General features: G+C 47.5%; 1 protein-coding gene across 4 annotated transcripts in view; it reads right to left on the reverse strand.

The window, feature by feature from the left end:
- The window catches only part of LOC121562231 (amyloid-beta A4 precursor protein-binding family B member 2-like), a 112,363-nt gene that overhangs the window by 43,441 nt on the left and 52,720 nt on the right, over positions 1 to 16,202 (reverse strand). The window lies entirely within an intron of this gene.

Below are 16,202 nucleotides of genomic sequence, written 5' to 3' on the forward strand. Positions count from 1 at the left end.
CATTAGTCTAGGTCACATGGTCAGGAAGGGATGGAGGGAACATGTCAACATTAGTCTAGGTCACATGGTCAGGAAGGGACAGAGGGAACATGTCAACATTAGTCTAGGTCACATGGTCAGGAAGGGACAGAGGGAACATGTCAACATTAGTCTAGGTCACATGGTCAGGAAGGGACAGAGGGAACATGTCAACATTAGTCTAGGTCACATGGTCAGGAAGGGACAGAGGGAACATGTCAACATTAGTCTAGGTCACATGGTCAGGAAGGGACAGAGGGAACATGTCAACATTAGTCTAGGTCACATGGTCAGGAAGGGAAAGAGGGAACATGTCAACATTAGTCTAGGTCACATGGTCAGGAAGGGATGGAGGGAACATGACAACATTAGTCTAGGTCACATGGTCAGGAAGGGATGGAGGGAACATGTCAACATTAGTCTAGGTCACATGGTCAGGAAGGGACAGAGGGAACATGACAACATTAGTCTAGGTCACATGGTCAGGAAGGGATGGAGGGAACATGTCAACATTAGTCTAGGTCACATGGTCAGGAAGGGACAGAGGGAACATGTCAACATTAGTCTAGGTCACATGGTCAGGAAGGGAAAGAGGGAACATGTCAACATTAGTCTAGGTCACATGGTCAGGAAGGGATGGAGGGAACATGACAACATTAGTCTAGGTCACATGGTCAGGAAGAGATGGAGGGAACATGTCAACATTAGTCTAGGTCACATGGTCAGGAAGGGATGGAGGGAACATGACAACATTAGTCTAGGTCACATGGTCAGGAAGGGATGGAGGGAACATGTCAACATTAGTCTAGGTCACATGGTCAGGAAGGGACAGAGGGAACATGTCAACATTAGTCTAGGTCACATGGTCAGGAAGGGAAAGAGGGAACATGTCAACATTAGTCTAGGTCACATGGTCAGGAAGGGATGGAGGGAACATGACAACATTAGTCTAGGTCACATGGTCAGGAAGAGATGGAGGGAACATGTCAACATTAGTCTAGGTCACATGGTCAGGAAGGGATGGAGGGAACATGTCAACATTAGTCTAGGTCACATGGTCAGGAAGGGATGGAGGGAACATGACAACATTAGTCTAGGTCACATGGTCAGGAAGGGATGGAGGGAACATGTCAACATTAGTCTAGGTCACATGGTCAGGAAGAGATGGAGGGAACATGTCAACATTAGTCTAGGTCACATGGTCAGGAAGGGATGTAGGGAACATGTCAACATTAGTCTAGGTCACATGGTCAGGAAGGGACAGAGGGAACATGTCAACATTAGTATAGGTCACATGGTCAGGAAGGGATGGAGGGAACATGTCAACATTAGTCTAGGTCACATGGTCAGGAAGGCATAGAGGGAACATGTCAACATTAGTCTAGGTCACATGGTCAGGAAGGGATGGAGGGAACATGTCAACATTAGTCTAGGTCACATGGTCAGGAAGGGACAGAGGGAACATGTCAACATTAGTCTAGGTCACATGGTCAGGAAGGGACAGAGGGAACATGTCAACATTAGTCTAGGTCACATGGTCAGGAAGGGACAGAGGGAACATGTCAACATTAGTCTAGGTCACATGGTCAGGAAGGGACAGAGGGAACATGTCAACATTAGTCTAGGTCACATGGTCAGGAAGGGATGGAGGGAACATGTCAACATTAGTCTAGGTCACATGGTCAGGAAGGGATGGAGGGAACATGTCAACATTAGTCTAGGTCACATGGTCAGGAAGGGATGGAGGGAACATGTCAACATTAGTCTAGGTCACATGGTCAGGAAGGGACAGAGGGAACATGTCAACATTAGTCTAGGTCACATGGTCAGGAAGGGACAGAGGGAACATGTCAACATTAGTCTAGGTCACATGGTCAGGAAGGGACAGAGGGAACATGTCAACATTAGTCTAGGTCACATGGTCAGGAAGGGAAAGAGGGAACATGACAACATTAGTCTAGGTCACATGGTCAGGAAGGGATGAAGGGAACATGTCAACATTAGTCTAGGTCACATGGTCAGGAAGGGACAGAGGGAACATGTCAACATTAGTCTAGGTCACATGGTCAGGAAGGGAAAGAGGGAACATGTCAACATTAGTCTAGGTCACATGGTCAGGAAGGGATGGAGGGAACATGACAACATTAGTCTAGGTCACATGGTCAGGAAGAGATGGAGGGAACATGTCAACATTAGTCTAGGTCACATGGTCAGGAAGGGATGGAGGGAACATGACAACATTAGTCTAGGTCACATGGTCAGGAAGGGATGGAGGAAACATGTCAACATTAGTCCAGGTCACATGGTCAGGAAGCGATAGAGGGAACATGACAACATTAGTCTAGGTCACATGGTCAGGAAGGGATGGAGGGAACATGTCAACATTAGTCTAGGTCACATGGTCAGGAAGGGACAGAGGGAACATGTCAACATTAGTCTAGGTCACATGGTCAGGAAGGGAAAGAGGGAACATGTCAACATTAGTCTAGGTCACATGGTCAGGAAGGGATGGAGGGAACATGACAACATTAGTCTAGGTCACATGGTCAGGAAGAGATGGAGGGAACATGTCAACATTAGTCTAGGTCACATGGTCAGGAAGGGACAGAGGGAACATGTCAACATTAGTCTAGGTCACATGGTCAGGAAGGGACAGAGGGAACATGACAACATTAGTATAGGTCACATGGTCAGGAAGGGAAAGAGGGAACATGTCAACATTAGTCTAGGTCACATGGTCAGGAAGGGATGGAGGGAACATGACAACATTAGTCTAGGTCACATGGTCAGGAAGGGATGGAGGGAACATGTCAACATTAGTCTAGGTCACATGGTCAGGAAGGGACAGAGGGAACATGACAACATTAGTCTAGGTCACATGGTCAGGAAGGGATGGAGGGAACATGTCAACATTAGTCTAGGTCACATGGTCAGGAAGGGACAGAGGGAACATGTCAACATTAGTCTAGGTCACATGGTCAGGAAGGGAAAGAGGGAACATGTCAACATTAGTCTAGGTCACATGGTCAGGAAGGGATGGAGGGAACATGACAACATTAGTCTAGGTCACATGGTCAGGAAGAGATGGAGGGAACATGTCAACATTAGTCTAGGTCACATGGTCAGGAAGGGATGGAGGGAACATGACAACATTAGTCTAGGTCACATGGTCAGGAAGGGATGGAGGGAACATGTCAACATTAGTCTAGGTCACATGGTCAGGAAGGGACAGAGGGAACATGTCAACATTAGTCTAGGTCACATGGTCAGGAAGGGAAAGAGGGAACATGTCAACATTAGTCTAGGTCACATGGTCAGGAAGGGATGGAGGGAACATGACAAGTCTAGGTCACATGGTCAGGAAGAGATGGAGGGAACATGTCAACATTAGTCTAGGTCACATGGTCAGGAAGGGATGGAGGGAACATGTCAACATTAGTCTAGGTCACATGGTCAGGAAGGGATGGAGGGAACATGTCAACATTAGTCTAGGTCACATGGTCAGGAAGAGATGGAGGGAACATGTCAACATTAGTCTAGGTCACATGGTCAGGAAGGGATGGAGGGAACATGTCAACATTAGTCTAGGTCACATGGTCAGGAAGGGACAGAGGGAACATGTCAACATTAGTCTAGGTCACATGGTCAGGAAGGGATGGAGGGAACATGTCAACATTAGTCTAGGTCACATGGTCAGGAAGGCATAGAGGGAACATGTCAACATTAGTCTAGGTCACATGGTCAGGAAGGGATGGAGGGAACATGTCAACATTAGTCTAGGTCACATGGTCAGGAAGGGACAGAGGGAACATGTCAACATTAGTCTAGGTCACATGGTCAGGAAGGGACAGAGGGAACATGTCAACATTAGTCTAGGTCACATGGTCAGGAAGGGACAGAGGGAACATGTCAACATTAGTCTAGGTCACATGGTCAGGAAGGGACAGAGGGAACATGTCAACATTAGTCTAGGTCACATGGTCAGGAAGGGATGGAGGGAACATGTCAACATTAGTCTAGGTCACATGGTCAGGAAGGGATGGAGGGAACATGTCAACATTAGTCTAGGTCACATGGTCAGGAAGGGATGGAGGGAACATGTCAACATTAGTCTAGGTCACATGGTCAGGAAGGGACAGAGGGAACATGTCAACATTAGTCTAGGTCACATGGTCAGGAAGGGACAGAGGGAACATGTCAACATTAGTCTAGGTCACATGGTCAGGAAGGGACAGAGGGAACATGTCAACATTAGTCTAGGTCACATGGTCAGGAAGGGAAAGAGGGAACATGACAACATTAGTCTAGGTCACATGGTCAGGAAGGGATGAAGGGAACATGTCAACATTAGTCTAGGTCACATGGTCAGGAAGGGACAGAGGGAACATGTCAACATTAGTCTAGGTCACATGGTCAGGAAGGGAAAGAGGGAACATGTCAACATTAGTCTAGGTCACATGGTCAGGAAGGGATGGAGGGAACATGACAACATTAGTCTAGGTCACATGGTCAGGAAGAGATGGAGGGAACATGTCAACATTAGTCTAGGTCACATGGTCAGGAAGGGATGGAGGGAACATGACAACATTAGTCTAGGTCACATGGTCAGGAAGGGATGGAGGGAACATGTCAACATTAGTCTAGGTCACATGGTCAGGAAGCGATAGAGGGAACATGACAACATTAGTCTAGGTCACATGGTCAGGAAGGGATGGAGGGAACATGTCAACATTAGTCTAGGTCACATGGTCAGGAAGGGACAGAGGGAACATGTCAACATTAGTCTAGGTCACATGGTCAGGAAGGGAAAGAGGGAACATGTCAACATTAGTCTAGGTCACATGGTCAGGAAGGGATGGAGGGAACATGACAACATTAGTCTAGGTCACATGGTCAGGAAGAGATGGAGGGAACATGTCAACATTAGTCTAGGTCACATGGTCAGGAAGGGACAGAGGGAACATGTCAACATTAGTCTAGGTCACATGGTCAGGAAGGGACAGAGGGAACATGACAACATTAGTCTAGGTCACATGGTCAGGAAGGGAAAGAGGGAACATGTCAACATTAGTCTAGGTCACATGGTCAGGAAGGGATGGAGGGAACATGACAACATTAGTCTAGGTCACATGGTCAGGAAGGGATGGAGGGAACATGTCAACATTAGTCTAGGTCACATGGTCAGGAAGGGATGGAGGGAACATGTCAACAGTCTAGGTCACATGGTCAGGAAGGGACAGAGGGAACATGTCAACATTAGTCTAGGTCACATGGTCAGGAAGGGATGGAGGGAACATGTCAACATTAGTCTAGGTCACATGGTCAGGAAGGGATGGAGGGAACATGACAACATTAGTCTAGGTCACATGGTCAGGAAGGGACAGAGGGAACATGTCAACATTAGTCTAGGTCACATGGTCAGGAAGGGACAGAGGGAACATGTCAACATTAGTCTAGGTCACATGGTCAGGAAGGGACAGAGGGAACATGTCAACATTAGTCTAGGTCACATGGTCAGGAAGGGATGGAGGGAACATGTCAACATTAGTCTAGGTCACATGGTCAGGAAGGGACAGAGGGAACATGACAACATTAGTCTAGGTCACATGGTCAGGAAGGGATGGAGGGAACATGTCAACATTAGTCTAGGTCACATGGTCAGGAAGCGATAGAGGGAACATGTCAACATTAGTCTAGGTCACATGGTCAGGAAGGGATGGAGGGAACATGTCAACATTAGTCTAGGTCACATGGTCAGGAAGGGACAGAGGGAACATGTCAACATTAGTCTAGGTCACATGGTCAGGAAGGGAAAGAGGGAACATGTCAACATTAGTCTAGGTCACATGGTCAGGAAGGGATGGAGGGAACATGACAACATTAGTCTAGGTCACATGGTCAGGAAGAGATGGAGGGAACATGTCAACATTAGTCTAGGTCACATGGTCAGGAAGGGACAGAGGGAACATGTCAACATTAGTCTAGGTCACATGGTCAGGAAGGGACAGAGGGAACATGACAACATTAGTCTAGGTCACATGGTCAGGAAGGGAAAGAGGGAACATGTCAACATTAGTCTAGGTCACATGGTCAGGAAGGGATGGAGGGAACATGACAACATTAGTCTAGGTCACATGGTCAGGAAGGGATGGAGGGAACATGTCAACATTAGTCTAGGTCACATGGTCAGGAAGGGATGGAGGGAACATGTCAACAGTCTAGGTCACATGGTCAGGAAGGGACAGAGGGAACATGTCAACATTAGTCTAGGTCACATGGTCAGGAAGGGATGGAGGGAACATGTCAACATTAGTCTAGGTCACATGGTCAGGAAGGGATGGAGGGGAACATGACAACATTAGTCTAGGTCACATGGTCAGGAAGGGACAGAGGGAACATGTCAACATTAGTCTAGGTCACATGGTCAGGAAGGGACAGAGGGAACATGTCAACATTAGTCTAGGTCACATGGTCAGGAAGGGACAGAGGGAACATGTCAACATTAGTCTAGGTCACATGGTCAGGAAGGGATGGAGGGAACATGTCAACATTAGTCTAGGTCACATGGTCAGGAAGGGACAGAGGGAACATGACAACATTAGTCTAGGTCACATGGTCAGGAAGGGATGGAGGGAACATGTCAACATTAGTCTAGGTCACATGGTCAGGAAGCGATAGAGGGAACATGTCAACATTAGTCTAGGTCACATGGTCAGGAAGGGATGGAGGGAACATGTCAACATTAGTCTAGGTCACATGGTCAGGAAGGGACAGAGGGAACATGACAACATTAGTCTAGGTCACATGGTCAGGAAGGGATGGAGGGAACATGTCAACATTAGTCTAGGTCACATGGTCAGGAAGAGATGGAGGGAACATGTCAACATTAGTCTAGGTCACATGGTCAGGAAGGGATGGAGGGAACATGTCAACATTAGTCTAGGTCACATGGTCAGGAAGGGATGGAGGGAACATGACAACATTAGTCTAGGTCACATGGTCAGGAAGGGATGGAGGGAACATGTCAACATTAGTCTAGGTCACATGGTCAGGAAGAGATGGAGGGAAGATGTCAACATTAGTCTAGGTCACATGGTCAGGAAGGGATGGAGGGAACATGTCAACATTAGTCTAGGTCACATGGTCAGGAAGGGACAGAGGGAACATGTCAACATTAGTCTAGGTCACATGGTCAGGAAGGGACAGAGGGAACATGTCAACATTAGTCTAGGTCACATGGTCAGGAAGGGATGGAGGGAACATGTCAACATTAGTCTAGGTCACATGGTCAGGAAGGGATGGAGGGAACATGTCAACATTAGTCTAGGTCACATGGTCAGGAAGGGATGGAGGGAACATGTCAACATTAGTCTAGGTCACATGGTCAGGAAGGGACAGAGGGAACATGTCAACATTAGTCTAGGTCACATGGTCAGGAAGGGACAGAGGGAACATGTCAACATTAGTCTAGGTCACATGGTCAGGAAGGGACAGAGGGAACATGTCAACATTAGTCTAGGTCACATGGTCAGGAAGGGATAGAGGGAACATGTCAACATTAGTCTAGGTCACATGGTCAGGAAGGGATGGAGGGAACATGACAACATTAGTCTAGGTCACATGGTCAGGAAGGGATGGAGGGAACATGTCAACATTAGTCTAGGTCACATGGTCAGGAAGGGACAGAGGGAACATGACAACATTAGTCTAGGTCACATGGTCAGGAAGGGATGGAGGGAACATGTCAACATTAGTCTAGGTCACATGGTCAGGAAGGGACAGAGGGAACATGTCAACATTAGTCTAGGTCACATGGTCAGGAAGGGAAAGAGGGAACATGTCAACATTAGTCTAGGTTACATGGTCAGGAAGGGATGGAGGGAACATGACAACATTAGTCTAGGTCACATGGTCAGGAAGAGATGGAGGGAACATGTCAACATTAGTCTAGGTCACATGGTCAGGAAGGGATGGAGGGAACATGACAACATTAGTCTAGGTCACATGGTCAGGAAGGGATGGAGGGAACATGTCAACATTAGTCTAGGTCACATGGTCAGGAAGCGATAGAGGGAACATGACAACATTAGTCTAGGTCACATGGTCAGGAAGGGATGGAGGGAACATGTCAACATTAGTCTAGGTCACATGGTCAGGAAGGGACAGAGGGAACATGTCAACATTAGTCTAGGTCACATGGTCAGGAAGGGAAAGAGGGAACATGTCAACATTAGTCTAGGTCACATGGTCAGGAAGGGATGGAGGGAACATGACAACATTAGTCTAGGTCACATGGTCAGGAAGAGATGGAGGGAACATGTCAACATTAGTCTAGGTCACATGGTCAGGAAGGGACAGAGGGAACATGTCAACATTAGTCTAGGTCACATGGTCAGGAAGGGAAAGAGGGAACATGTCAACATTAGTCTAGGTCACATGGTCAGGAAGGGATGGAGGGAACATGACAACATTAGTCTAGGTCACATGGTCAGGAAGAGATGGAGGGAACATGTCAACATTAGTCTAGGTCACATGGTCAGGAAGGGATGGAGGGAACATGACAACATTAGTCTAGGTCACATGGTCAGGAAGGGATGGAGGGAACATGTCAACATTAGTCTAGGTCACATGGTCAGGAAGCGATAGAGGGAACATGACAACATTAGTCTAGGTCACATGGTCAGGAAGGGATGGAGGGAACATGTCAACATTAGTCTAGGTCACATGGTCAGGAAGGGACAGAGGGAACATGTCAACATTAGTCTAGGTCACATGGTCAGGAAGGGAAAGAGGGAACATGTCAACATTAGTCTAGGTCACATGGTCAGGAAGGGATGGAGGGAACATGACAACATTAGTCTAGGTCACATGGTCAGGAAGAGATGGAGGGAACATGTCAACATTAGTCTAGGTCACATGGTCAGGAAGGGACAGAGGGAACATGTCAACATTAGTCTAGGTCACATGGTCAGGAAGGGACAGAGGGAACATGACAACATTAGTCTAGGTCACATGGTCAGGAAGGGAAAGAGGGAACATGTCAACATTAGTCTAGGTCACATGGTCAGGAAGGGATGGAGGGAACATGACAACATTAGTCTAGGTCACATGGTCAGGAAGGGATGGAGGGAACATGTCAACATTAGTCTAGGTCACATGGTCAGGAAGGGATGGAGGGAACATGTCAACAGTCTAGGTCACATGGTCAGGAAGGGACAGAGGGAACATGTCAACATTAGTCTAGGTCACATGGTCAGGAAGGGATGGAGGGAACATGTCAACATTAGTCTAGGTCACATGGTCAGGAAGGGATGGAGGGAACATGACAACATTAGTCTAGGTCACATGGTCAGGAAGGGACAGAGGGAACATGTCAACATTAGTCTAGGTCACATGGTCAGGAAGGGACAGAGGGAACATGTCAACATTAGTCTAGGTCACATGGTCAGGAAGGGACAGAGGGAACATGTCAACATTAGTCTAGGTCACATGGTCAGGAAGGGATGGAGGGAACATGTCAACATTAGTCTAGGTCACATGGTCAGGAAGGGACAGAGGGAACATGACAACATTAGTCTAGGTCACATGGTCAGGAAGGGATGGAGGGAACATGTCAACATTAGTCTAGGTCACATGGTCAGGAAGCGATAGAGGGAACATGTCAACATTAGTCTAGGTCACATGGTCAGGAAGGGATGGAGGGAACATGTCAACATTAGTCTAGGTCACATGGTCAGGAAGGGACAGAGGGAACATGTCAACATTAGTCTAGGTCACATGGTCAGGAAGGGAAAGAAGGAACATGTCAACATTAGTCTAGGTCACATGGTCAGGAAGGGATGGAGGGAACATGACAACATTAGTCTAGGTCACATGGTCAGGAAGAGATGGAGGGAACATGTCAACATTAGTCTAGGTCACATGGTCAGGAAGGGACAGAGGGAACATGTCAACATTAGTCTAGGTCACATGGTCAGGAAGGGACAGAGGGAACATGACAACATTAGTCTAGGTCACATGGTCAGGAAGGGAAAGAGGGAACATGTCAACATTAGTCTAGGTCACATGGTCAGGAAGGGATGGAGGGAACATGACAACATTAGTCTAGGTCACATGGTCAGGAAGGGATGGAGGGAACATGTCAACATTAGTCTAGGTCACATGGTCAGGAAGGGATGGAGGGAACATGTCAACAGTCTAGGTCACATGGTCAGGAAGGGACAGAGGGAACATGTCAACATTAGTCTAGGTCACATGGTCAGGAAGGGATGGAGGGAACATGTCAACATTAGTCTAGGTCACATGGTCAGGAAGGGATGGAGGGAACATGACAACATTAGTCTAGGTCACATGGTCAGGAAGGGACAGAGGGAACATGTCAACATTAGTCTAGGTCACATGGTCAGGAAGGGACAGAGGGAACATGTCAACATTAGTCTAGGTCACATGGTCAGGAAGGGACAGAGGGAACATGTCAACATTAGTCTAGGTCACATGGTCAGGAAGGGATGGAGGGAACATGTCAACATTAGTCTAGGTCACATGGTCAGGAAGGGACAGAGGGAACATGACAACATTAGTCTAGGTCACATGGTCAGGAAGGGATGGAGGGAACATGTCAACATTAGTCTAGGTCACATGGTCAGGAAGCGATAGAGGGAACATGTCAACATTAGTCTAGGTCACATGGTCAGGAAGGGATGGAGGGAACATGTCAACATTAGTCTAGGTCACATGGTCAGGAAGGGACAGAGGGAACATGACAACATTAGTCTAGGTCACATGGTCAGGAAGGGATGGAGGGAACATGTCAACATTAGTCTAGGTCACATGGTCAGGAAGAGATGGAGGGAACATGTCAACATTAGTCTAGGTCACATGGTCAGGAAGGGATGGAGGGAACATGTCAACATTAGTCTAGGTCACATGGTCAGGAAGGGATGGAGGGAACATGACAACATTAGTCTAGGTCACATGGTCAGGAAGGGATGGAGGGAACATGTCAACATTAGTCTAGGTCACATGGTCAGGAAGAGATGGAGGGAACATGTCAACATTAGTCTAGGTCACATGGTCAGGAAGGGATGGAGGGAACATGTCAACATTAGTCTAGGTCACATGGTCAGGAAGGGACAGAGGGAACATGTCAACATTAGTCTAGGTCACATGGTCAGGAAGGGATGGAGGGAACATGTCAACATTAGTCTAGGTCACATGGTCAGGAAGGCATAGAGGGAACATGTCAACATTAGTCTAGGTCACATGGTCAGGAAGGGATGGAGGGAACATGTCAACATTAGTCTAGGTCACATGGTCAGGAAGGGACAGAGGGAACATGTCAACATTAGTGTAGGTCACATGGTCAGGAAGGGACAGAGGGAACATGTCAACATTAGTCTAGGTCACATGGTCAGGAAGGGACAGAGGGAACATGTCAACATTAGTCTAGGTCACATGGTCAGGAAGGGACAGAGGGAACATGTCAACATTAGTCTAGGTCACATGGTCAGGAAGGGATGGAGGGAACATGTCAACATTAGTCTAGGTCACATGGTCAGGAAGGGATGGAGGGAACATGTCAACATTAGTCTAGGTCACATGGTCAGGAAGGGATGGAGGGAACATGTCAACATTAGTCTAGGTCACATGGTCAGGAAGGGACAGAGGGAACATGTCAACATTAGTCTAGGTCACATGGTCAGGAAGGGACAGAGGGAACATGTCAACATTAGTCTAGGTCACATGGTCAGGAAGGGACAGAGGGAACATGTCAACATTAGTCTAGGTCACATGGTCAGGAAGGGATGGAGGGAACATGTCAACATTAGTCTAGGTCACATGGTCAGGAAGGGACAGAGGGAACATGACAACATTAGTCTAGGTCACATGGTCAGGAAGGGATGGAGGGAACATGTCAACATTAGTCTAGGTCACATGGTCAGGAAGCGATAGAGGGAACATGTCAACATTAGTCTAGGTCACATGGTCAGGAAGGGATGGAGGGAACATGTCAACATTAGTCTAGGTCACATGGTCAGGAAGGGACAGAGGGAACATGTCAACATTAGTCTAGGTCACATGGTCAGGAAGGGAAAGAAGGAACATGTCAACATTAGTCTAGGTCACATGGTCAGGAAGGGATGGAGGGAACATGACAACATTAGTCTAGGTCACATGGTCAGGAAGAGATGGAGGGAACATGTCAACATTAGTCTAGGTCACATGGTCAGGAAGGGACAGAGGGAACATGTCAACATTAGTCTAGGTCACATGGTCAGGAAGGGACAGAGGGAACATGACAACATTAGTCTAGGTCACATGGTCAGGAAGGGAAAGAGGGAACATGTCAACATTAGTCTAGGTCACATGGTCAGGAAGGGATGGAGGGAACATGACAACATTAGTCTAGGTCACATGGTCAGGAAGGGATGGAGGGAACATGTCAACATTAGTCTAGGTCACATGGTCAGGAAGGGATGGAGGGAACATGTCAACAGTCTAGGTCACATGGTCAGGAAGGGACAGAGGGAACATGTCAACATTAGTCTAGGTCACATGGTCAGGAAGGGATGGAGGGAACATGTCAACATTAGTCTAGGTCACATGGTCAGGAAGGGATGGAGGGAACATGACAACATTAGTCTAGGTCACATGGTCAGGAAGGGACAGAGGGAACATGTCAACATTAGTCTAGGTCACATGGTCAGGAAGGGACAGAGGGAACATGTCAACATTAGTCTAGGTCACATGGTCAGGAAGGGACAGAGGGAACATGTCAACATTAGTCTAGGTCACATGGTCAGGAAGGGATGGAGGGAACATGTCAACATTAGTCTAGGTCACATGGTCAGGAAGGGACAGAGGGAACATGACAACATTAGTCTAGGTCACATGGTCAGGAAGGGATGGAGGGAACATGTCAACATTAGTCTAGGTCACATGGTCAGGAAGCGATAGAGGGAACATGTCAACATTAGTCTAGGTCACATGGTCAGGAAGGGATGGAGGGAACATGTCAACATTAGTCTAGGTCACATGGTCAGGAAGGGACAGAGGGAACATGACAACATTAGTCTAGGTCACATGGTCAGGAAGGGATGGAGGGAACATGTCAACATTAGTCTAGGTCACATGGTCAGGAAGAGATGGAGGGAACATGTCAACATTAGTCTAGGTCACATGGTCAGGAAGGGATGGAGGGAACATGTCAACATTAGTCTAGGTCACATGGTCAGGAAGGGATGGAGGGAACATGACAACATTAGTCTAGGTCACATGGTCAGGAAGGGATGGAGGGAACATGTCAACATTAGTCTAGGTCACATGGTCAGGAAGAGATGGAGGGAACATGTCAACATTAGTCTAGGTCACATGGTCAGGAAGGGATGGAGGGAACATGTCAACATTAGTCTAGGTCACATGGTCAGGAAGGGACAGAGGGAACATGTCAACATTAGTCTAGGTCACATGGTCAGGAAGGGATGGAGGGAACATGTCAACATTAGTCTAGGTCACATGGTCAGGAAGGCATAGAGGGAACATGTCAACATTAGTCTAGGTCACATGGTCAGGAAGGGATGGAGGGAACATGTCAACATTAGTCTAGGTCACATGGTCAGGAAGGGACAGAGGGAACATGTCAACATTAGTGTAGGTCACATGGTCAGGAAGGGACAGAGGGAACATGTCAACATTAGTCTAGGTCACATGGTCAGGAAGGGACAGAGGGAACATGTCAACATTAGTCTAGGTCACATGGTCAGGAAGGGACAGAGGGAACATGTCAACATTAGTCTAGGTCACATGGTCAGGAAGGGATGGAGGGAACATGTCAACATTAGTCTAGGTCACATGGTCAGGAAGGGATGGAGGGAACATGTCAACATTAGTCTAGGTCACATGGTCAGGAAGGGATGGAGGGAACATGTCAACATTAGTCTAGGTCACATGGTCAGGAAGGGACAGAGGGAACATGTCAACATTAGTCTAGGTCACATGGTCAGGAAGGGACAGAGGGAACATGTCAACATTAGTCTAGGTCACATGGTCAGGAAGGGACAGAGGGAACATGTCAACATTAGTCTAGGTCACATGGTCAGGAAGGGAAAGAGGGAACATGTCAACATTAGTCTAGGTCACATGGTCAGGAAGGGATGGAGGGAACATGACAACATTAGTCTAGGTCACATGGTCAGGAAGGGATGGAGGGAACATGTCAACATTAGTCTAGGTCACATGGTCAGGAAGGGACAGAGGGAACATGACAACATTAGTCTAGGTCACATGGTCAGGAAGGGATGGAGGGAACATGTCAACATTAGTCTAGGTCACATGGTCAGGAAGGGACAGAGGGAACATGTCAACATTAGTCTAGGTCACATGGTCAGGAAGGGAAAGAGGGAACATGTCAACATTAGTCTAGGTTACATGGTCAGGAAGGGATGGAGGGAACATGACAACATTAGTCTAGGTCACATGGTCAGGAAGAGATGGAGGGAACATGTCAACATTAGTCTAGGTCACATGGTCAGGAAGGGATGGAGGGAACATGACAACATTAGTCTAGGTCACATGGTCAGGAAGGGATGGAGGGAACATGTCAACATTAGTCTAGGTCACATGGTCAGGAAGCGATAGAGGGAACATGACAACATTAGTCTAGGTCACATGGTCAGGAAGGGATGGAGGGAACATGTCAACATTAGTCTAGGTCACATGGTCAGGAAGGGACAGAGGGAACATGTCAACATTAGTCTAGGTCACATGGTCAGGAAGGGAAAGAGGGAACATGTCAACATTAGTCTAGGTCACATGGTCAGGAAGGGATGGAGGGAACATGACAACATTAGTCTAGGTCACATGGTCAGGAAGAGATGGAGGGAACATGTCAACATTAGTCTAGGTCACATGGTCAGGAAGGGACAGAGGGAACATGTCAACATTAGTCTAGGTCACATGGTCAGGAAGGGACAGAGGGAACATGACAACATTAGTCTAGGTCACATGGTCAGGAAGGGAAAGAGTGAACATGTCAACATTAGTCTAGGTCACATGGTCAGGAAGGGATGGAGGGAACATGACAACATTAGTCTAGGTCACATGGTCAGGAAGGGATGGAGGGAACATGTCAACATTAGTCTAGGTCACATGGTCAGGAAGGGATGGAGGGAACATGTCAACAGTCTAGGTCACATGGTCAGGAAGGGACAGAGGGAACATGTCAACATTAGTCTAGGTCACATGGTCAGGAAGGGATGGAGGGAACATGTCAACATTAGTCTAGGTCACATGGTCAGGAAGGGATGGAGGGAACATGACAACATTAGTCTAGGTCACATGGTCAGGAAGGGACAGAGGGAACATGTCAACATTAGTCTAGGTCACATGGTCAGGAAGGGACAGAGGGAACATGTCAACATTAGTCTAGGTCACATGGTCAGGAAGGGACAGAGGGAACATGTCAACATTAGTCTAGGTCACATGGTCAGGAAGGGATGGAGGGAACATGTCAACATTAGTCTAGGTCACATGGTCAGGAAGGGATGGAGGGAACATGTCAACATTAGTCTAGGTCACATGGTCAGGAAGGGATGGAGGGAACATGACAACATTAGTCTAGGTCACATGGTCAGGAAGGGATGAGGGAACATGTCAACATTAGTCTAGGTCACATGGTCAGGAAGGGATGGAGGGAACATGTCAACATTAGTCTAGGTCACATGGTCAGGAAGGGATGGAGGGAACATGACAACATTAGTCTAAGTCACATGGTCAGGAAGGGACAGAGGGAACATGTCAACATTAGTCTAGGTCACATGGTCAGGAAGGGACAGAGGGAACATGTCAACATTAGTCTAGGTCACATGGTCAGGAAGGGACAGAGGGAACATGTCAACATTAGTCTAGGTCACATGGGTCAGGAAGGGACAGAGGGAACATGTCAACATTAGTCTAGGTCACATGGTCAGGAAGGGATGGAGGGAACATGTCAACATTAGTCTAGGTCACATGGTCAGGAAGGGATGGAGGGAACATGTCAACATTAGTCTAGGTCACATGGTCAGGAAGGGATGGAGGGAACATGTCAACATTAGTCTAGGTCACATGGTCAGGAAGTGATAGAGGGAACATGTCAACATTAGTCTAGGTCACATGGTCAGGAAGGGATGGAGGGAACATGTCAA

Source organism: Coregonus clupeaformis, unplaced genomic scaffold, assembly GCF_020615455.1.
Source record: "Coregonus clupeaformis isolate EN_2021a unplaced genomic scaffold, ASM2061545v1 scaf0170, whole genome shotgun sequence".
NCBI lineage: Eukaryota > Metazoa > Chordata > Actinopteri > Salmoniformes > Salmonidae > Coregonus > Coregonus clupeaformis.